At 33.3% G+C, this 17,849-nt stretch overlaps 1 long non-coding RNA gene across 1 annotated transcript; it reads left to right on the top strand.

Annotated features, from left to right (window-relative positions):
• Positions 1 to 5,088: 5,088 nt before the first annotated feature.
• LOC112276925 (uncharacterized) lies at positions 5,089 to 7,229 on the top strand. The gene is made up of 3 exons (XR_002968204.3): positions 5,089 to 5,265; positions 5,767 to 6,318; positions 6,619 to 7,229. It is a non-coding gene; the product is annotated as an uncharacterized LOC112276925 (long non-coding RNA).
• Positions 7,230 to 17,849: the final 10,620 nt, after the last annotated feature.

The raw sequence follows: 17,849 nt of genomic DNA on the forward strand, positions 1-17,849 counted from the left end.
ATTCTATAAAATTACATCATACATGTGTGCAAGATAAGATGATCGCTCAGTCTTTAATTTGGAAACTTCCATAAGAATTACCACCAATGCTAGAAAGATTGCATGGTAATATTTGTAGTCCTATTAATCCAATATCTGAACCATTTCGTTATTTTTTGGTCTTTGTTAATGCATCAAGCAAACAATCACATGTTTCATTATTATCATCTCAAAAATATGATATTTGCTAATCTTATATCTATGCTTATTTATTTTTTAGCACATTTTCTTGATTATCCTATCAAAACATTGTATATGGATAATGCAAAAGAATTTCCATCAAAGTCCTTTGAAGACTATTGTACTACAACAAGGATTGAATTGGCATATTGTGTTCTATATGAACATGCTCAAAATGGACTTACAAAGTTATTTATAAAGTATATAAAACTCATTACTTGGCCACTCCTTCTTCATGCAAATTTACTTGCATCTATGTGGAGTCATGCAGTTTTGCATGCTGCAGCATTAATATGTCTCTCTCTTCTTTCTTGAAATTATTATACCACAAGAGCTCATTTTAAGTCGTATTCTAAATATATCTCTTTTATGGATGTTTGATTATTGTACTTGGATTCCAATACCAAAACCTCAATGGCATACAATTAGAGCTTATCAACGAGAAGGCATATATATTGGTTTTGATTCATTAAGTATTATTCATATAATTGATCTATCAACTAGCACATTATTACATGCATGTTTCTAAAATTGTTGTTTTGAAGAGAATACATTTCCATCTCTTCAAAGAAGAATATTTAATCAACAAAGAAATACACTACTTGTATTTGGAGTACCAAAAACATTTACAATGAATCTTGATCTTAGAACATCTTTAGCTGAAAGTGAAGTTGCCAAGATTTTGTATCTAAAATGGATTGCAAATAAAATACTTGATGGCTTCAATGATATGCCTCAGATTATAAGAGTTCCAATTAATGAGGCTCAAAATGAATCCACTCAAATTACAATACCATTAACAAATATACTTCAAGTTAAAATATTAGCAATTAAAAGGACTCATAGATCAAATAAGCAACCACAAAAGAAGAAAGCTATAACATGTGGTGATTTTGGTATTATTTTTGTAGAAGTTCCTACTAAACTATGGGACCATCAATTAATGGCAATATGTCCATGCATATTATACCTTCACTTTAGGCTATAGAAAATCTTAAAATTAGGAGGAATAAAATAAAGTTGAGTACAAAATTATCTATTCTATATTGTGCTACAAATGACCTTTGGAATAGACCATCTATTATAATAGATGAATCATTTGTATTTATGATGGCAGAAGCTCTTTCTTACGAGAAAGAAGATTTTGAATCTCAAACCATTTAGGAAGTGATGCATTGCTTTGATTGGTTAAAATGAAAAAGTACCATCAAAGAAGAATATGCTTCTTTGCATAAGAAAAAAGTCTTTGGTCCAATTTTGAACACTCTTACTTCTTGCCCTGTGGGATATAAGATGGTATTAGTACACAAGCGAGATACTAAGGATCAAATAATCTGCTATAAAGCTTGTCTTGTTGCTCAAGGATTTATCCAATGATTTGGTATTGATTATGAATCCACAAATTTTTTAGTCATGGATTCAATTACATTCCGATATATTATTAGAATGGCAATTCATGCCACCTTTGAGATACGTCTCATAGATGTGGTAAGTGTATATTTGTATGATTCATTTAATACAAATATTTATATGAAAGTTCCACCTAGTTTGAAAACAGGAACTCCAAATGCACCTACTTCAAGACAATATCATGGTATTAAATTATACAAGGCCTTGTATGGTCTAAAAGAATTTGGACACATGTAATATCAATATCTCTAAGATTATTTAATTATAAATAAGTTTGTAAGTGATCTACTAATCCCTTATTTATTTATTAAACAAGATAAAACTGATTTTGTGATCATCAATGTGTATATTGATGATCTTAATGTAGTGGATACTAGATTTGCATGTATTGCAGCTACTAACCTACTTTTACATGAATTTTAGATGAAAATGTTAGAAAAAATAACTTTTTGCATTAGTCTTCAGATTATGCATCTCACAGATGGTAGAATTTTTTTCTACCAATTACCATATATTAGACAAATCTTACAAAGATTCAATATGGTTGATGCTTATCTATTGTCCATACCAATGGTTGGACCTACTCGTGATGATCATGATCCATACCATCCGTGTAAGGAAGAAGAAGAAATTTTATGAGAGCAATATCCATACCTCGCAGTGATTGGAGCACTTTTATATTTAGCTACATCTATGAGACTAGATATTACATTTATAGTTAGTGTTCTTGCAAGACACAATGCACATCCAATACTATGACATTGGAATGGCATCAAATATTTACTATACTATTTAAAAGGTACTGAAGATTTGGGATTATATTACATATGATTTGCATATCCAAAATTAGTTGGATATTCTAATACAAGATATAAATCTAATATTGCAACAGCTAAATCTCAAATAGGCTATGTATTCTTAAAACATAGAGCTGCAATATTATAGAAATCAATGAAACAAGTTATAATTATAACTTCATCTAACTATGTAGAAATTATTACCTTGCATAAAGCATCTTAGGAATGTATTTGGTTGCAATCAATCAATAAACTCATTCAGACAACCTATGGATTTTTATATGATGATTCTCCAACTATCTTGTATGAAGATAATAGCACTTATGTTGCACAGATGCAAAGTGGTTTTATTAAAGGAGATAAGATAAAGCATATTGATCCAAAGTATTTTAGTTATATCCATGATTTGATTACTAATCAATTACTTAAGATCAAGAAAATTGAATCTGTAAATAACGTTGCTAATCTCTTCACCAAAGCTCTCTTTTTCTACAACCGTCATTGATTTACTTATGGCATTGGCATGCGGCGACTTGCTTTTCTTGAGCAAGAAGGTTGATAAACTCTTCATATAATATTATACTCTTTTTCTTTCATCTATGGTTTTGTTCTTAAATATAATAAGGTTTTCTTAAATAAGATTTTAGAGAGGCAGCAATTGTTGATCGTACAAGTTTACAAAAAATTATAGATCAGAATTCTATGCATATATATATATATATATATATATTATGAATCAATTATTTACTTAAAATAAATAAATAAATATTTTTGTTAATTTATTTATGTATTGATTTTATTTTTTGTCTGGTTTTTTAAGATTTTTTTCATCCTGATTAAAAAATATATCAAACGTGAACTAAAAGTTTTGTTTAAATTTTATCTCAATTTTCTAAAACAATTGTTTGAAGAATTTTGTGAGCATATTTTAGTTGTGAGGATATTAAAGCTTATTTTTAATATAATTAATTAATGAGTGCACTAAACAATTAACAATCAATAAATAAACATGACATCTATCACATAATATTAAGAAGGAGCAATACCAAGTACATATTAGATGTAAAAATATTTCTAGAAAAAAAAAGGGATAATTAATTTAGTTATCCGAAATCACTTCAAATGTTAATGAAATTAATTGTAGTAATAAGACACAAAATATTTCGACTCTGAGCTATATATATATATATATATATATATATGTATTTATAAACAATGATTTTTTTATTAATGATATCATCAATTATAATTATAAATTAATATTTATATCAATATATATATAGATATAGATATAATATTTTCTTGTTCTTAAAAAAATTTACAACAATTCTTCTTTTTTTCATTTTTTTTTTTTTATAATCTTACAGGATTAAGAAAAACTAAGTAATTTTATCAATGATAAACAAAAAGTTAAATACTCACATCTACATAAAAGGAACAATAGAATAATTTCACACCAAGTATTTAATCTACATGGGCAAAAGAAAACAATGAGTAACAGATTTTCCTTTCAGACTGTTATTACTTTTTAAAGACATTCCATGTCAGATTTAAGACTTGATGCAGCTAGGTTTGAAAAAATCACACGTTGAATGCAATTATTCCCTTGTTACAACAGAGGTCGACAATGTATACAGAGGGTTAATTGAAGGCTTTATATAAATATTTTTATTTTGACACTATTGCAAGATTTGAGAGCTTCTAACATAATAATGTTTTAAAAAATTAATTGTATTCTAAAATATTAGAAAGAACAAATTATACAAATTAGTCAAATAGTAAAATTTGTAGAATGCAATAAAATCTTTTATACTTGTCTTATTGACAATTTTAGAAAGAAAAAAAACATTCTAAGAAAAGAATAAGGAGAGGATTTTTAGAACCTTCGTTCTAACAAGATTTTTCTATCAAGCAATCTGTATTGTTGCATAGAATACACCGCATCTGAAGGAATTAAAATCTAAGGCTTTAAAATAAATTATTTTTCATGCACTTCTTCCAATACCATCTATTCTCCAACCTACAAACTATTCTAATCCACTTATCCATAATTCATCTCTTCTCAAGGTTGCCGCTTCTACACATGTTTGATAAAAATATCCACTTTCAATCAAACATTGAAGAGGACAAAACTACTAGTCATTTTCTCACTAACACCTAACGAAAATCTATTCTTTAACCAGTTTTCATAGTTTACTGCCCACATATGTTCACCATTGTAGCTCCATCATACCTTTCATTAATGCCATGCTACCCAGTTTTTTCTACACGTTTGGAAAGCAGAGGCGTTCCCTCATTTACCAAGTTGGGTTCACAAAGCCAGCGGCAGGATGGCCGTGAACCCTAATTTCACATGGTGCCATGGGGCGCGTGCTTTCCACGCCAAACGTCGTCCTTTCCTTCGAAGCTGAGTGAGTGAAGTGAGTGAGAGTGCGTGGCCATCGCCAGAGCTGGGACGCGGAGACCCATTATCTCAAAGCGAAGCCTTGACGAACCTCATTTCACTCTCTCACGAATCTGCTCGGGGTATATTTACATCCACCCCACGACGCCACAAACCTCTGTGGGCACGTCGAAATTGGATGTGTACAGACATTGATATGTACAGACTTCTCTGCCAGCTGCGCCTCTCAGTTGGGTTTTGAAAAGCTTTTCTTCATTAAGCAACTGCCGATGCAGAAACGATCTTAGTTGCCACATCAGATATGCCTTGCTTCCAGCACTTCCATAAGAGGGGCGATTACATTGAATCACTCCATATTTACTATTAAAAAAGGATTCCGAAACCAGAGGCGCGAGGCTTTACCTGCAATTACTGCGTCCCTCTTGGAAGTGGAAGGTGGGTGCAAGCCACGCCGCAACTTCTGTTAATGGCACTGCGTACTCATCACGCCGAGTATGTGAGGGTGGGCATGCATATGAATGCAGTCTTCCTCATTCACTTACCACAGAGCTTTTGTTCAGCAGGGAATTAGTTGGCCTGGGGAGGGTCCCAGTGGCTTTAAAACTTGAATCATAGAAATTGGGCACGAACGAAGTATTCCAACTAAGGGGGTTAGACATGACCTTGAATCTCGGCGTTCATGAGTCATGTTTGTGATAGACTGTTGAAAAAGTCATGAAACTCAGGCTCAGTTGGGGTAGTTGTGGGTAATTCCAATCGTTCCACCACCCGAAATACTGCCTGTCTGTCCACATCACAGCATCCCATTGTGACACAATCGAATTGAACTTATCCATAGTGCCAACTTCTGTCTGATGACACTAGTGAGTTTTTGGTTTGAAGTTCTTCACAGTGGAGAATGTGTTTCTCACCCATTCTGTTGCTTGCCTTGAATAGCATGAGGCCTACAACTCTCGAATTTTGCATCTGAATGCAGTGGACTCTTCCATAAAGGAGCCTAGAATTCAACTGCAGCAGCCTTTGACCGCAAACATTCCAAGCCTGGGCTACGAATAACTTTCAGCACGTCCCTTGGATGGTCATATGGGGTGCAAGAATCATGCCATTCTCTCTTTGAAGAACTTCAAACCAAAAACTTCTCTTTCTCTCTCTCTTTCACATATTTACCTGCTTTGTATATTAAAAAAAGGGAAAATTTCAAAAATGCCCCCGCAGATTGCTGAAATATCAAGAACACCCCTGTATCCTTGATAATCGCAAAACTGCCCCTCATACCCCAGATAATATCTAACCTACCCCTGACCCTGATAACCTCTCGTTCTCATTCCACATTTAGTGCAAAATGGATCCTGTAGCGTGTGCCGTGCACACTTCGGCACGGCACTGCGTTTGTTTTCTGGCAAGTTCCCGATTTCTTCGCCGACGGTGCCGCTGCTGGCCGTATTTATTTATTTATATACACACATTTGAATGTGGGTGGCAAATTGGGTGGGTTGCATCGTGAGAGTTTTGTTTTTTAAGTTGTATTTAACAATGATAAAAAAATTATATATCAAATTCATATTTAAACATTATCAAATAGTAATCATTATGTGTCTTGTAATGTTTTTATATATGAATTGAAATTTTAATTCAATTCACATCAACAGTAAAATCCCACCACAATGAAACTCCACCACAAAAAATTCTAACTAGACAGAACCTTCTTATTCACCTACAATATATTTATAGCTCAAAATTTAAAAAGAAATTTTAACTATGTAACCTCCTCTTTAATCTTTTTTGCAGCCTTTGCAAAACAGCAAGTATGGGCTTTACATGACAGTGTGATCATGAGAAAGTCTTGATATAAGTGACTGTGGAGTTGATCTCTCTTTACAAGTTTGAAGCATGATGTGGCTTTTGACCTTCTTTTAGAATGAAAAAATCAATCAATAAATAAATACTATTTTATGTCTCTTATTTACAACTACAAGAAGGATTAAGATTGTAAAAGAAGAATATTTTTTATGCATATACATATATATATATATATATATATATATAGATTGATTATAAGATAATTTAAAGCTATAGACTTTATTATCTTAGGTCCAAATATCCAACTTATAGTGTTTATAACTTCATTTTCATAAAAAAAAGAAATATTAATTTTTTTCAATGATTAATATTAATAAATATTTTTAAAATTTTATACTCTTAATAAACTTAATAAAGTATAGTTTATTGAAGATTATTTTTAAGATACCATTGTATCTTTTATTCATTTTTGTTTTCCTAAAAAATCATTGCAATTCTACTAATTTGATATATAATTTATGAGTTCAAATATGTATGATATTATATCATAAGTATTATATTCATGTATCAAATAAGATTTTGAAATTTATATATTGATATATTGTATATTGTATGAATTCAAAATCATATATCATATTAGATTTTCAAAAAATATATATCCTTGAAATGTGTTTAAGAAAAAAAAAAGTGGTATTTCAATAAATAAATAAATAATAGTCTTAATAATAATAATAATAATAATAATAATAATAGAAGAGAGATGTTTAGTATATTTGTAATGATATTAAGCTTTTTTGAATTGTAATTGTATAGATATTAAAGAAGATTAAAAACATGATGAAATTATAATACATGCTCTTATAATCTTAGGTTTTACAAGGTTACAAGCAAGGCCTACAATGACTTTGTCTTTCAAATATGACATCTTTAAATACTACATTAAGTAGTGCTTCAATGAAGTGATTAAATTGGTTTCTTGTAAGTTGAGTGATTATGCCTAATACTCGTGCATTGATTATATCTAAATACTCTTTTAGTTATTCTCATATCCTTCGTATGGATGCAATGCTTCTTTCGGCGACCAAGTAGACGTTACATACATGGTAGTAGGATCAAACCAACATTGATTTTTATCATTGCTTGGTTTTGTCCAATACTCAATGGATGGTATTGAGATGATGGCTACTGCATAAATTGCTTGTTCGGCTTGAATAATATGAAAATAAGCAGTGTAGTGAGTAATTGATTCTATCATGAATAGGACAATACTAATTGCGTGTATACATAAGATTTCAGATATCTACCATTGGTTGGAGGTGCATATGCCATTTTATAAATTCAAGAAATTAGAAGATTGCTTCAACATGCATTTAAAGATAATATTAGATGAAAGAATGATGCAATAGCCATGTACAAATCTCATTGATTGTTCAATTTATTGATGTGCACTAGTTAACAATGGTCTTGTACTTGACTTGGCATTAATATGTCATTTGTTATACCATGCCATAAATTATGGACAAATTACCTCCAACATTATAATTAATGGCATCTCACATACTTCTAAGATTTAAGAATTAAAAGATTCTATAATATTTGAAGTCATGTAGCCAAATTAGTTTTTGTGAAATTATGATGATGCTCAATACTATGGACCACTGCTCATCAAGTATACAGTAGTTTCTTCAAATATATCCTGAATTTTTGATAATTTGATAATAAAATCAAAAACAATTGCTACTCAAGTTGCTGCCTAAAGATATCATACAAATAATATATTTTTAAATTATTATTGTAAATTATCAGCTAAATGGTACATACAAAATGCATGTTTGTATGTGAAAAATACATAGTTGATAGCATTAATAAGACCTTTTTGTCAATCAAAGAATAAAATAAACTTTGAAAGTTTGCTATTTAGTAGAAAAGATGCAAGAATTATAACCTTTAGCTTTTGAAAGAACTACAATCAATTGTCATCATTTTCAACATTGACAATACCAAATAGAATAGGAAATAATTGTCCCTCTATATCAATTGTTATAGCAATAAAGAATCTTTCATGATATATTTTTTGTAAATAAGTGCCATTTTCGTATTGTAAATGCTTATAGTATGTAAAAATTAGTAAAAAATTTTATATGTTAATAAATCTAGATGTGTGTTAGAGTGATTAGTAGATTAAATTAAAAGGAGTTGATATAAGAAACTTTACTTTTTTTCTTTATTTGTTTTGATTTTGACATTAAAAAAAAATATATAGAACCTAAATGTTTAGTATGAAGCCTTGGGAGAAGGTGGAAGCCTAAGGATGATATCTAAACTAGTAGGAGACTAATTGGGAGGGATGAAAGCAAAGCATGGTCGGATGAAGGCAAGGAATGGAGAACTTCATCTCTATTGGTCGAATACCATGCCCAATGGGCTTTGAGGAGGCTGCCTACAATCTTAACAAGGGTTTTAGTGACTTCAAAGAGTGCATTCGGAGATTAGAAGCTAAGATTGTAAAGTTTAGGATTTGGGGTTAGGGTGAAGAAATTCTAGCCGTTTGAGGTTAAGATATTAATTTAAGACATACTATTACTCTTTTGAGGATACAAGGAGTTGTACAGCAGCTTTTGAAGTTTGGAAGGTTCGAATGGAACGGCGATTTTAAGGCCTACATCTTTTACAAAAAAACTTATTGCTTTTGGAGTTTATGTGGAGGAGTTATAAGGAATTGAAGGCAGCGCTTCCAAATCAAAGGTAGTAAGTGAGCGGTTTTGTTTATAGTAATGATTAGAGACTGTCACGGCCATAATCATGTAAGCTAATAATTACATATAGAAATAGGTAGAAGTAAGTAAAAATAGATAAAAGTAAGTTAATTGTATAATATTTAATATAGAAACTTCCTAGACGCTGCTTTGACTTCATAGGTGTCTTTAATTGACTTTTTGGATTAGAAACGTGGTCAACAAGTTGGCCATGTGCCACACATGTTGTTAGTTTGAAGATCAAGCTAACTATGTGGCCCACACGTAGAAAAACTTGCCTTGTAAGTCAAGGCATGTGTCCTACAAAGTCAACACATATTGGAGGTCCTATAGAACGTCGCCACGTAGCCCCTAGTTAGATAGTATATATAGAGACAAGAGTGAAGGCTTCTTCACTCTTGTCAACTCCTTTCTTGCTTCTAGTCCAGGTTCAAGAGTCTTTAGTTTCTTGTCTTGTGGCAATAGCCATTCCAGTTTCCTTTTAATATACCTACTTGTTTATATTTTGACTTATTATATCGAGATAGCCTTTTGGTATATATTTTTCCTCATCGAGTCTTTGTCCTTGACAGATTGACAAGAGTACACTTACAATATCAGAGCTTTGTTTTTTCTTGAGTAAGAGTGGATTACCCCTTTCTCTTGACAAGACATAAGCGTATTAGAAGTTTGCGGATTACCCACTTCTAAACTGATATTGTTCTTAGTATCTTCTTTGTTATCAAGTCTTTCTTTTCTTTTTTCTTGAGCAATATCAAACAAATTTTTCTTCTTAGTGTCATTATGGCAGAGCTTGTTGAAATGAAGAGTGCAATGGCACAAATGCAAGAGCAAATGAGGGAGTTAATGCTTGCGATGCATCAACTCAATTCACCAACACAGGAAAGAACAAGAATATCAGAAAGTGGAGATATAGAGATGATCGGAGCTGCTTCAACATCTACAACAAATCACGTTCCTTCTCCAATTGTACAACACCCTATAAGCACTAGAGAACCAAGAATTGCCTTACCTGAGAAATTTGATGGTACGAGATCAAAGTTTCGAGGGTTCATCAATCAAGTACAATTGGCAATTGAACTTCAACCGCAAAGCTATCCAACTCCAGGATCACAAGTCAGGTTTATTGGCACTCTACTTTCTGGTTCTGCATTATCGTGGTTTTCGTCTTTTCTTGAACAACGAAATCCAATATTGGACAATTTGGAAGCTTTTTTGGCGGAGTTTCGATCTATGTATGGTGAACACGATGCAACTCGTGTTGCAACAAATAAGATCCGAATTCTGCGACAAGGAAATCGCTCAGTAACAGTATATGCTTCACAATTTCGACAACTTGCAATTGACATCAAGTGGGATGATGCTGCACTCATCAGTCAATTTCTTTACGGATTGCAATACGAAGTAAAAAAATTGATGCTCAACTTACCTGATCCTCAAACTTTGAGTCAAGCAATCGATTTTGCGGTAAAATGTGATAATCGACTTTTTGAATTTCGATCTGAGAATCACTCACGGGAACCTCAACGTTATTACTCAATGGCAACATCAACATCTTTGCCAAACGTAAATTCGGAAGACATGTAAATTGACGCGGTACGTTTTAAACCTCTAACTGAGCAAGAAAAGATTCGTCGTCGTCAAGAAGGATTATGTTTATATTGCGGAGAACCTAAGCACACTACTCAACATTGTCCAAAGAAACGACGCAACTATAAAATGAGGGGTACGACGGTCAAAGAAGACAACATGTCGGAAAACGGATTCGTCCAGCTACAATAGGGACCGTGCAGCTGGAACCTTGTACAATTCCTAATGAAGGTCCTATCCTCTCCTCAGAACCCTCTCCTTGTTTTATAATAGACTTATATTTAGGACCTAAGAATTACAAAGCCTCTGCTTTATTAGATTCGGGAGCCTCAGCATGTTTTTTAGATGAACAATTTGTTAAAAGTCGTAAAATACCCTATGTACAGAAACCTAAACCAATACATGTAGAAGTCATAGATGGTCGTCCCTTGTCTTCTGGAGATGTCACTCATGAAACTCATCCTATAAAAGTAACAATAGACGGTCATGATAGCTACATAGCTTTTAACATAATTAAATCCCTGTCCAATCTAGTTATTTTAGGTTTATCCTCGCTAGAAAAATATAACCTTCGAATAGATTGGAATTCGCGTAAACTTGACTTTTCCAAAAGCATTATTAATAGTTTTACGAACCAAGTAAAAAATTATAAGTCTAGTACAGTAAAACCCGTACTGATAGGTGCAAAAGCATTTATACACGCAGCAAAAGAAGGATCAACTTTTGCTATTTATGCTGCACCTATTTCTGAAAACGTAAAGACTTCAAGTGGCATTCCAAGTCAATATCAGGAGTATCAAGACGTTTTTGAGAAAAAGAATGCAGATATTCTTCCTGAGCATTGTCCATATGATTGTTCAATCGACCTCAAGGAAGGAACTCAGCCACCATTTGGACCAATTTACAGTTTATCGCAAGATGAGATGGCTGAACTCAAGACATATATTGACGAGAATTTAGCGAAGAATTTCATACGCCATTCAAAATCTCCAGCAGGAGCTCCAATTCTATTCGTAAAGAAAAAAGATGGATCTTTACGAATGTGTGTTGATTATCGAGGACTCAACAAGATCACAATCAAGAACAGGTATCCATTACCTTTGATATCAGGACTCCTTGACCAGTTGAATCAAGCTAAGATCTATACAAAAATAGATCTAAGAGGAGCATATAATCTAGTACGGATCAAAGAAGGAGATGAATGGAAGACTGCGTTTCGAACCAGGTATGGACATTTCGAATATAATGTCATGCCTTTTGGACTCACGAATGCACCAGCTGCTTTTCAACATCTCATGAATGATGTATTTCGTGAATTCTTAGACAATTTTGTCGTCTGCTATCTAGACGATATCCTGATCTATTCCAAGAACGTCGAAGAACATGAAATACATGTTCGTCAAGTATTACAAAAACTTAGAGATGCAGGATTGTACGCCAAGATGGAAAAGTGTGTATTTCACACTACTCAAGTTGACTTTTTAGGATACATCATTTCAAATGATGGTCTCATGATGGATTCTAAGAAAGTCCAAACAATCGTGGATTGGAAGATTCCAAGGACAGTAAGAGATGTTCAATGTTTCTTGGGATTTGCCAATTACTATCGGATCTTCATCAAAGATTTCTCACGAGTTGCAGCTCCACTTACACGCTTGACTAGTAAAGATAAATTTCAATGGAATCAAGAAGCGGAAGCAGCATTTGAAGCCTTGAAGACATCGTTTGTCTCTGCACCAGTCTTATATCGTGTTGACTTTTCCAAGGCATTTTTTATGGAAACAGATGCATCAGATTTTGCCTTGGGTGCAGTTTTATCACAAATGGGAACAGATGACAAACTCCATCCGATAGCTTTTCATTCAAGAAAATTCTCAGCAGCCGAGATCAATTATGAGATCCACGATAAAGAACTTCTTGTGATCGTGGATTCCTTTCAAGAATGGCGTCATTATCTAGAAGGCGCTTCTAGTCCAGTCACTGTGTATACAGATCACAAGAACCTCGAGTATTTCATGTCAGCACGCGTGTTGAATTGTCATCAAGCTTGTTGGAGTATGTCTTTGTCAAGATTCGAGTTCATTATCACTTATCGGCCAGGAAAACAACAAGGTTTATCCGATGCCCTATCTAGACGTTCTTATTTTGCACCAAAAGAAGGAGATGCAGCTTTTGAGCAACAAAGAACGGTCCTCTTGAAACCGGAGCAATTTCATCTTCGAGCAATGAAATCAACATTGACTGTTGATTCAACTTTCCTCAAGCAAATCCAGTCCAGTATGTCCTCAGACCCTCTTGTTTATGATATCGAGAATAATTCTTCCAAGTCTTATGATCCTTCTAAGTTTGAGTTCAAGAATAATCTATTATATTTTGAAGGACGCCTATATGTTCCAGAAGGAGAAGCACGTTTACGTGTTCTTCAAGCACGTCATGACTTTCCAGCAGCAGGGCACTTTGGATATAATAAGACTTTGGAACTCATATCAAGAGATTTTTGGTGGCCACAAATGTGGAAGTTAGTCAAAGACTTTGTACAATCATGTGATATTTGTTCAAGATCAAAAATTCCTCGTCATCGACCTTACGGACTTCTTCAGCCATTACCTATACCAGAACAACCATGGTCTTCTGTTTCTATGGATTTCATCACAGATCTTCCAAGCTCAAGATCTTATGATTCTATATTTGTGATAGTAGATCGTTTCACCAAGATGGCACATTTTGTGCCATGTACAAAATCTATCACAGGTGAAGAAACAGCTAAGCTTTTCATTGATAATATCTATCGCTATCATGGATTACCTAAAGATATCATATCGGATAGGGGAACTCAATTTGCGTCAAGATTTTGGAGGACCCTTTTCAAGATTTTAAAAGTGGACATAAAACTATCTTCGGCTTTTCATCCTCAAACTGATGGACAAACAGAGCGCGTAAATCAAGTCTTGGAGCAATATTTAAGGTGTACTATCAACTACCAACAAGATGATTGGACAACCCTTCTGCCATTGGCAGAGTTTGCTTATAATAATACGGTACATTCTTCCACGCAACAAACACCTTTCTTTGCCAATTATGGCTATCATCCACGACTTGATACTTTTGATTTTTCAAAAGTTGATAATCCTGCAGCAGAAGATATGGCAAATCGGTTGTCAGAGTTACATGCAATAATGAAGACACAATTGAAGGAAGCTCAAGAACGACAAAAGATAAACGCAGATCTATATCGTAAGGAGCAACCACAAATCAACGTGGGTGATAAGGTATGGCTACTTCGTCGCAATATCAAGACTACTCGACCTTGTGACAAGTTGGACTATCGTAGGCTTGGCCCCTTTTCTGTTTCTGAACAGATCAACCCAGTTGCATATCGGTTACATCTACCGGAGTCAATGAAGATCCATCCTGTATTCCACGTGTCTCTTCTTGAACCATATAAGACAGTGGATATACAAGGAAGAAGACAAATGCCACCGCCTCCTATAGAAGTAGATAATAATGAAGAATTTGAGGTGGAAGAGATATTAGACTCAAGGCGGCGCCGAAATAAGCTGGAATATCTTGTTCATTGGTGCGGATATGATATTAGTGAGCACACATGGGAGCCATCCAGGAATCTAGCAAATGCATCAGCTAAAGTCAAAGTTTTTCATCAACGACATCCATCAAAACCAAGATGAAAACCTCTCTTATAAAAGAGACAAGATTGAGGCAAGATAACATTCAATTTCCTATCCTTGTTTGTAACTTCTTTACATTTGTGACGCTAATTAGATGGAGAGCCAACAACCAGCGGATTCAACTCAAGAACCTTCGTTTGCTGACCTGCCGGACGAGACATTACGATTGTCACAACCTTCAAGACGACGCAATCGAGATGAAGATCTTCAAGAACGACATGTTCTTCCTCGAACAGATGGTGAGATACAACGCGTTTGGTATCACGATTTGGGAAGGGACTCCCGATGTTTGGTGATTTTGCTAGAGGTAGGAACAACTCCTGATGGTGTTCCGAATATTCTATTCGAAGGAAGTTATGAAGGCCTCAATAATGATCAAATAACTGGATGGTCTTCCCGCCCTGGTATGGGACACTACCGATGGTTGAGAGGCCCTATCAATCATCTTCGAAGAGAACAGAGATCAGAGTATGTGGCGAATATAATTCGTCGCATCATAGATTTCCTCAACATATGATGACCGCTCCTCGTGGAACTCGTCTCTAGAAGGGGGGGTAATGTCACGGCCATAATCATGTAAGCTAATAATTACATATAGAAATAGGTAGAAGTAAGTAAAAGTAGATAAAAGTAAGTTAATTGTATAATATTTAATATAGAAACTTCCTAGACGCTGCTTTGACTTCATAGGTGTCTTTAATTGACTTTTTGGATTAGAAACGTGGTCAACAAGTTGGCCATGTGCCACACATGTTGTTAGCTTGAAGATCAAGCTAACTATGTGGCCCACACGTAGAAAAACTTGCCTTGTAAGTCAAGGCATGTGTCCTACAAAGTCAACACATATTGGAGGTCCTATAGAACGTCGCCACGTAGCCCCTAGTTAGATAGTATATATAGAGACAAGAGTGAAGGCTTCTTCACTCTTGTCAACTCCTTTCTTGCTTCTAGTCCAGGTTCAAGAGTCTTTAGTTTCTTGTCTTGTAGCAATAGCCATTCCAGTTTCCTTTTAATATACCTACTTGTTTATATTTTGACTTATTATATCGAGATAGCCTTTTGGTATATATTTTTCCTCATCGAGTCTTTGTCCTTGACAGAGATATAACTTGAGCTTTTGGATAAATTTTTGGTTCAAACTTTTTTTGGAAAATGTAATATTTTGTGTCAAGACACTATACATATAAATTTCGTGGCATTTGAGCTTATATTTTGTGAAATATGAAGAAAATTGCACATGGATATATAAAGACAAGGGTTTGAAGCGACTGTTAGGATTTTCAAGTTATCTCAAGATCTGCAACAAATTTGTAGTTGAAATTTGTTGTAGAAGTTAATAAGAATATATGAGGAGCTTATGTAAAATTTGAGTTTGTTTGGACAGTCGGATTAGGAGATATGAGGTGTTGAAGTTTGGAAAAAATTTCACATAAGGATATACAAGGTTTTAGAGGATTTTATCATATTTTGGGTGTTGTTGGTTACTTGAGACTTGTGTATTTGGTGTAATTTCTCAAAAGGAAAAATTTATATATAAACTTAGGGCTTCCTTTATTTTGAAGCTTGATTGAAAAATTAGTGATAGCTAGAAGCCCAACATTTTTTTGAGGCAAATTCTCTCTACCCTGACACCGTCAATACCAATGATAAGTTGACAATGTTGTAAGCCATATAAACTTGCATTGTATGCAACAAACAATTGCAAAATGTGATTTTCTTTAGTAACTTCTAATTTTGCATAATTTTTTAGATTTTTTGTCCTCATTTGATAACAATATACTCTGAGATTGGTGTAGCTATCTTCATAGGAGCTATTTATTTGAAAAATAATATTTTTCCTTCTACACCATGCTATTAAATATGATATTGTGATCCCATGATTACATCAAATATCTTTTTAAATATCTACAAAATTGTATTCTAATGTATCTTCTTACTTATTTTTGATGTTGTTTGCTATTCAATTTAGACTAATATGGCAGTTACTCAAATATTCAACACCAATATACATGTATTTAGAGAGAAATTTTCAAATGATAAAAACACTTATAACTACGGATTTCATTTGTAATGCATGCAACCTCTATTTGTAATTATTATTGTGACGCTTCATAATATATCTTAATTGGTCTGATTTGATAATGGTTGTTTCATAATGCTTGCTAATTACATCATGAGGTATTGCTTTCTTCAATTTTTCACTAGAAGTAAAAACAACACCAACTTCCACAGAAGGTGGCATCTTGAAGTATAAATGTTTTTTTAAAATTTCTTTAAAAAAAAACTTGTCAATTAATTTATAAAAAATAAAATAAAAAATAAAATACAATAATATCATAAATTTAAATGGATAAAATATGAAATAAATTCTTAGTAATTTTAGGTAGCTATTAAGTTCTACCAACAAGGATTTGAATCCCAATTGCACAATAAAAGTAGAGCATTGGTTTTGCTAAAAGGAGGAGATCAATATGAGTTGCTTGGTTTCTTGAAAGATCTTATGTTGTTTTATAATCATGTAAATGATGGCAAGGAGGAAGTGACTAGGTGCAGGTTGGAGTCACTATGCAAATGACTTTAAGGAAGAGATAACTAGATGTGAATTGGAGTTTCTAAGATTTGAATTATTTCTGATGAGCAATTATAGTTGTAAAGTGAATAGTTGTACCAACACAATTGGTGAGCTTTGAGGAGTATGCAACATTAGTTACTCTTGTCAATCTTATTTGTTGCAAGTTTTTGATGGCTTTTGATAATTGAGCCTAAATATAACAAACTGTGTTTATAATTCCACATAGGATTTGAAGCTCTTTGCACATTTTAATAGAATATAAAGTTTAAGATTTGGTAAAGTAATTTATCGAATATTATTTCATTTATCTTGACTTCCTCTCTTTTATCTCTTTAATCGTGACAAGTACTTGAAAATTGAAGAACATTATACTTGTACTCATTTTCTAATAAATATAGACATCAATCATCATATTTCATGATGACCTGCATAATATTACTTTTCATTATTTATGTTGTGATTGCTATGAGAAGATGCATTCTTGCGAGGTTTTGATTTGAAATATGTATTGCAACAAAATATAAACTATGAATTATCATTTTTTTTTATCTTTGTTTTGTACATCATAGTGCATCTAAGTTGTCAAAGCTTTAGGTTGGGCTTTCCAAATTATCT

Source organism: Physcomitrium patens, chromosome 24, assembly GCF_059467195.1.
Source record: "Physcomitrium patens ecotype Gransden chromosome 24, ASM5946719v1, whole genome shotgun sequence".
NCBI classification, from domain to species: domain Eukaryota; kingdom Viridiplantae; phylum Streptophyta; class Bryopsida; order Funariales; family Funariaceae; genus Physcomitrium; species Physcomitrium patens.